This window comes from Morone saxatilis, unplaced genomic scaffold, assembly GCF_004916995.1.
Source record: "Morone saxatilis isolate NCDOM2014 unplaced genomic scaffold, NCSU_SB_2.0 Contig22, whole genome shotgun sequence".
NCBI classification, from domain to species: domain Eukaryota; kingdom Metazoa; phylum Chordata; class Actinopteri; family Moronidae; genus Morone; species Morone saxatilis.
This window is the reverse complement of record NW_023339785.1, coordinates 14,612,964-14,619,757: the sequence shown is the minus strand read 5'-3', so window position 1 is coordinate 14,619,757 and position 6,794 is coordinate 14,612,964. Positions and strand designations below refer to the sequence as shown.

Below are 6,794 nucleotides of genomic sequence, written 5' to 3'. Positions count from 1 at the left end.
CAGAGTGAAAAGAGCATCCTGGATGAGCCAGACTCCCCTCTAGAGGTCAGTTAGGATAACCTATCTTTCTTTCTTTCCTCTGTGCATTCATGTGTCTATCTCTTTTCATCTTTTGTAATTGCATTGATAGACAGCTGAACACTGAACTGTCACTTTCAGCACCATGGACAGCATCACAGTTAGATTGGGTCAGTTCGTAATAATTGTTCCTCTGCAACCCCCTTTTCAGTCTCAGCAGTAGTTTTCAACCCTATTTCATGCGAAATATGTTGATAATTATTTTACTTTACCAAAATATAATACTGTTGTACACATCATGTACATCCAACTTTTTTCATTTAGTTAATATACTATTTGCACATGGATTTCTCATTTAAAACTGTTGTTTCAAGGTAGCCAAATAAAATAATTTATTAAATGTTTGGTAAAGATTGTAGCATGCATCAGCAACATATTAGTGCTTATTGTATATTGCTCTTTGTGTATTGTTTGATTCACCAGAATCTCTCATTGCATGTTTTGATGACATTTGCTGCACTACATGAAATTCAAACTATTTCCTACATTTGTGCTGTTCTTCACTAACATAAGAACAGTTACATAAAACTATAGATTACAGGAGAGTGTTGTACCTAAGCCTTTATATTACAACCTCAAAGTGATTTAATTGTTTTAATGGAAGGGTCAGATAGAGGGGTCAATGATGCAATTTTGAAATAAACGTGTTGACATTTTCATACTGGATTGCTTGTGTGGAATTTCTCTTCAGTTGGACTGTGTTTTATGGCAAGTTGATTCTTTTTTTGGAGATTATATATTATTTTAACTTTATATTTATAGTTCTCCTGCTTACTGTTTGCAGTCCTAAAATATGCTGTGTTGTATGGGATCGCAAATGACTATGGCCCCTGAGTACTAATGAATCTATCATATGCTAATTGATGTATTTGTTCCAATTTTGAAGTCTGTGATTATTGATGGTATTAGTCCTCTCTATAATGGAAACTGCCAGTATTCAGTTTCTATGAAAATAGTACTTGCAATAATCTTACGTCCTCATGTTGATGTTCATTGACTGGACTCTAAGGGACGCTGTTGGTCAAGTAAAAACAAATCTGAACACTGTTTCAGGCGGTGCCTTTCACCATTCTGCTCTGTGGAGCGTGGTTATGCTTTAACGGCGTTGAGGTTGGCGCAGACTGGCTTTGCTTAGACATTTTTCACTACCAGAAAAAGGAAGCTGGAAATACGAATATTTTCATTATAAACGGCACCTGTATTGCGTTATTGTTAATCATTTGGAATTGTAAAAGAAGTGTTTCGATGGTATAATTTCATATCATTTATTTGGAAACATGGATTTCGGAAAATTTTCCCCCCGGACTTTAAGATGGCGTTGCCACAGCCTGACGTCGCAAAGGCTTCTCTTTCTTTTTTGTCTCAGTCATATTGCCACTGGTCAGATACGTTATTCTATCCCAGAAGAGATGAAGAAGGGATCCCTTATTGGTAATGTCGCTTTGGACCTTGGAATAGACATGCAGAGGCTCCGTTCTGGCCGGGCCCGTATCGTGACCGGAGAAAGCATCCAGTACACCGAGCTGAAGACAGACAAAGGGACTTTGGTCGTGAATGAGCGAATAGACCGAGAGCAGCTTTGTGGAGACGTGACGCCCTGTAGCTTCAGCTTTGATTTGATTTTAGAAAACCCGATGGAACTACATCATGTTACGGTCGAAGTATTGGATATTAATGATAATTCACCTTCCTTTCATCAGCACGACATGCAGCTGACCATCGGAGAATCAGCGGCACCGGGGGCGCGTTTTGTTTTACCCACAGCCAATGATCCTGATGTAGGAGTTAACGGGCTTCAGGACTATAATTTATCTCCAAATGAAAATTTTATTTTAAAAAAGCATTCAAATACTGACGGAAGAAAATATTCTGAGATGGTACTTGAGAAACCGCTGGATAGGGAGCGATATCCAAGTCTGTCACTAAAGCTGATAGCCGTAGACGGTGGAACTCCGCAGAAATCTGGTACAGTAAATATAGATATCACTGTCCTAGATGCTAACGATAACTCTCCTGTTTTTAATCAGTCAATCTACAAAGCCACTGTAATGGAAAATGCCGCAAAGGGTACCTATATCATCACTGTGAATGCAACTGACGCAGATAGCGGATCAAATGGTTTGATTTTTTATTCTATTTCCAAAATGCAAGGCAGTATTGACACTATATTCGAAATTAACAAGACAACGGGCGTCATATTTCTCGCAGGACAGGTTGACTATGAAAAAGCTAAGAAGTATGAAATTCGCATTGAAGCAACAGACCAAGGAGCTTTAACAGACTCGAGTAAAGTCATAGTTGAGGTGACTGACGTGAATGATAACCCACCTGTCATTAATGTGATGTCATTCACTAGTCCTGTGTCAGAGGATTCTCCTTCTGGTACAACTATTGGCATTATAAATGTGAAAGATCTCGATTCTGGTGATAACGGACAAGGAATGTAAATAAGAACAAAATGCACTATTAAGAATTAAATCTAATTTAAGGAATTAACACACTTTAGTGCAGAACTGAAATTTAGATCGATAAAGTGTTCAGAATAAACAGCACTGTGTTGCGACAGATGCAGGAATGCCTCCTCTCTCGACAAAGAGAACATTTAATTTAAAGGTCTCTGATGTGAACGATAATGCTCCAGTGTTTCCACGAGGTGTTTACAACGCGTTTATTACAGAGAATAACTCTCCAGGGGTTTCTGTTCTCACTGTTAGGGCTAGAGACCCTGATGAAAACCAAAATGCACGTATATCTTATATTCTGGATGTTAATGACATAGGCGGATCTCCAGTCTCTGAATATGTGTCTGTTAGTGCAGAAAGCGGAGTGATACACGCAGTGCGCTCATTTGATTATGAACGAACACTCAAACAGCTGGTGTTTCGTCGTCAAAGCTCAAGGATGGAGCTTCCCTCCCCACTCAGAGCAAAGTAGTGTGAAAAAATGATCCAGGACCCAAGAACGACAACCCCCTCAGGTTCGTACCACCGTCCAAGACGAAGGCGTCTCGGTGCCTGAGATGGTGCCTCGCAGCAGATGTGGCTAGTCTGTCACTAAAGTGGTGGCTGTTGATGTGACCTCTGGACAGAATGCCTGGCCCTCCTCCAAATACTAAACTGCATAAAGCCACAAAGACCGGGCCCGCTGTTTGAAGTGGCTTGTACCAGAAGGAGAAATAGAACTATCCGCCAAGTGCCACTGATAAAGATGCCTTAAAACAAAGACCGACTGTATAGTGAGGACAACGGCCCCAGCCTCTCGTTCAGCCTAGCAGTCCATGTTAACGTGCGGGTGCGACAGCTTCCCCTGAAGTGGCGGCGCAGTTCACTGAAATTACCACCACCCACAAGGATACAAGACAACCTGACCTTTTTACTAAGTGGTTTGCTTTGGCTGTAGTGCCTTCCTCTCCATCCCACGTGCTTAGTGTTTATTATATCATCAAAATCACAGATGGAGACAGTCTCGCCGTCCTGTATCACCCCCAAACTCCCTGGATTCCAATTATCCCCCCGTTACCAGAGCACTTTGGACAGGGAACCTCCCAACAACTGCGTACAAGCAATAACGAGGTGTGCAGGACTACTGAGCCTCCAAAAGAGGACGTAAAGTTCCGCAGAGCTGTAGTTCAAACTTGCCCGATAATGACCCAGTGTCTACAGGGCGAATGCAGCGCGAAAACGAGAGTGAAAGGAGCCATCCTGAGCCTTAGACTGCCTCCCCTACATACTCCAAAAATGAGCTTCGCCCCTGTACCCTTACTAAAGATCGCCTTTGTGTTGGCTTAAATGATGTTAACGTGCGGGGCCTTGTACACCCGATCTTTCAGCACCCAATGGCGACAGCATCTCCACTAAGCAGCTCCCTTGATAGTCCAGCAACATATACACTACAAAGAATAAGTGACGCGACATTGCAAAACATGAGATAAATTCTTTATTCCCCATCCAATGAAGATGCGTTTTAATGTTTCGCTACCATTTAAGTGGAGTATTTTGTGTGTGGATACAAGCTGATAATTCAGATTTTAAAATAGGCTTACAGCGTCGATGACTCCCAGAGTCCTAATGGTTATCCCCACCTCGTGCTTGTTGAAACAAATGGTGGCATGTGCACGACATTATATACGCAATGGAAATAGCTCCACTTTCAGTGCACTCCATTTAATATCAAGCTGGTTGCTAACTCCTTTTTTCTTTGCACCATCTTCCGAGCCATAATATTAACTTAGCATATTGAATTTGTTAAAACCCAGTTTGATGCGTTCCGATGTGTGTTGTTAATGTGACCCATTTTTAGAGATGAAACATTAGAAAAAGCATTATATTAAAAGGTCAGGTCATGGACGTTTTTGGTATGTGTTTTACTGAGTACTATGGTTATAATATTTGATAACCACCAAAGCAAAGTGAACAAAACCACTTAGTGTCCCAGAGTAAATCTATGTTCCATGGTGTTACTGATTTGGCTCTAAGGGACGCTGTTGCAATCCAACAGAAGGTCCGAAAAACATACCACAAAGAAAAAAAAAAAAACAAAAAATCAACAGCCCTCCCCTTACCACCGTGGCCTAGTGAGAGATAAAAAAATTGGTGGCATATATGCGCAGCCATTCGAGGAAACAGACGCGCATTTAATATAAGCCATTCAAATACAAATGAAAAAGGCAACAAAATCTTCTTTAGTTAAACATCAATGTTTTATCAGAATAGGTACCGTGCTTGGACCTTGTAAGAATATTTCCGTTTTGTCCCCCTGTTGCTTGGCTGGGAAACCGTCCGACACCCCGTGCGCTAAAATGGCGCCTGGCGCGGACAGAATTGGCGCTCGTTTTCCTCCTTTTTTATCTCAATGGTCAGTGACATATCCGATATCAATCCGCCAGAGGAGATAAGAAAGGCTCTCCTAATCGTAAATGTAGGCACGGACCTTGTGATCTGAAAGGCTTCGTCTGGTCGGCCGATCGTGACAGAGACAGCCCATCCCAGTACACGGAGCTGAAGACAGACAAAGGATTCTAGTCGTCAAGAAGAAATAGACCTGAGAGCCCAGAATTTGCGGAGACATAACGCCATGTAAGTTCCAGCTTTGAGGGATTAGAAAAACCCTATACTACATCAAGATAACAGTTGAAATAACCAACATAAATGACATATCGGCCGAAGTTCAAAAGAGATAAAATCCATTTTGAAATAAGCGAAACGGCTAATACTGTGCTCCCGTTTACCAAAATTGACTAGAGCAGAAGAATCCAAGATGTGCCGGGGTAACGGACCTCAGAATAACTTTTTGACCGAAAGACAATTTCTTCGAGACAAAAAACTCCTATGCAGTGAATAGAAATATGCAGAGATGGTTACAGAAAGCCCATAGACCGAGAGACCAACCCTAGTCTGTCGCCTAAAGCTCATAGCCGAGACCGGTGGAACTCCGCAGAGATCTGTACGTAATATACACATAGTTTTCTGCAGATCAATGAATAAGCGCCTGGTATATGAATCGTGTACACAGCCACCAGTGGCTGGAAATCAACTCTCCCAGAGAATTACGTTACTCATGTTAATGCCAGGACGCCCTTGATTTCCGAGGTCGAATAGTAAGAAAACGTATATTAAAAGAAAAAAAATGACAATGGAACATAAGATAAAAACAGAAAAAATGAAAAAAGAACAATATTTTTAGAACAAGATAAGATTATGAAAGAAAATAAAAAAACAACAGGATCGAAAGCAAATCAGAGAAATTAAAAAATCAAGAAGATGAATAACGATTAAATGACAAATAAAAAACGTTATGTATTCCAAACTAAGTCCTGGTCAAGAAGTTCTCCTTTAAATGCATTAGAAAATGACGGTTCGACAAGGAATTGTAAAATGAAACAAATGCCAGCATTTAAGAACATGAATTGAGAATTACACACCTAAACAAGATCGGAAGGTTCAGAAATAACGACAAGAGAGAAACAAAAAACATTTAAGTAAACTCCTGATAACATAAACACCAGTGTTTCACAGGTATTTACAACGCGTTAGTACATAGAATATCTCCCAGGGAGAAACTGTAACTGTTAGAAAAAAAACACGAACACAAAATGCCACGTAACTACAACACAATCACACACAAAAACGAAAAAAAGCGAAGTAACCGTATCGCTCAATGATATGAAACAATCAAACCAAAACAAACACAGCAAACAAAAAAGAGGCCCCCAACCTCTCAATACAATGTGAGTGTAAAAAAATGATCCAGGAACCAAACAACCACAACACTGAGCAAAGACATGATCGTTCAAAAAACTATACAGTCATAAAAGAAGGACAGAATGCACTCAATACGGCAGAAAGCCCATAAAAGGCGTACATAATGAGAAAATACGAAACTATCCACAAGTCACGGAAATGAAACAACTTATAACAACACACAAGTCAGCTACATGTTAACGTAAGCGGGGCCCGGCAATGAACTGCAACACAAAAAAACGCCCCACAGCGATACAACGACAACGACCTTTATAGTGGCTTTGCTGATCCTCCCCTTCTACACGTGTTAGGCTTATAATATCATGAAATCTAGCAGATGAGACAGTCTCGCGTCGCTAGTATCACCTCCAACCCTGGGATCATACAATTAAGCACTCCCACGTATCAGAACCACCTTGGACAGGGACATCCAGACACGTGCACAAATTTGCTTTTGCCAGTGAAGCTTCCACTGCA

The 6,794-nt window shown here is 40.9% G+C and overlaps 1 pseudogene; it reads left to right on the top strand.

Moving 5' to 3' along the window:
- LOC118333312 overlaps positions 1–3,314 on the top strand; it is a 4,978-nt pseudogene extending 1,664 nt beyond the window's left edge.
- The last annotated feature ends 3,480 nt before the right edge of the window (positions 3,315–6,794 follow it).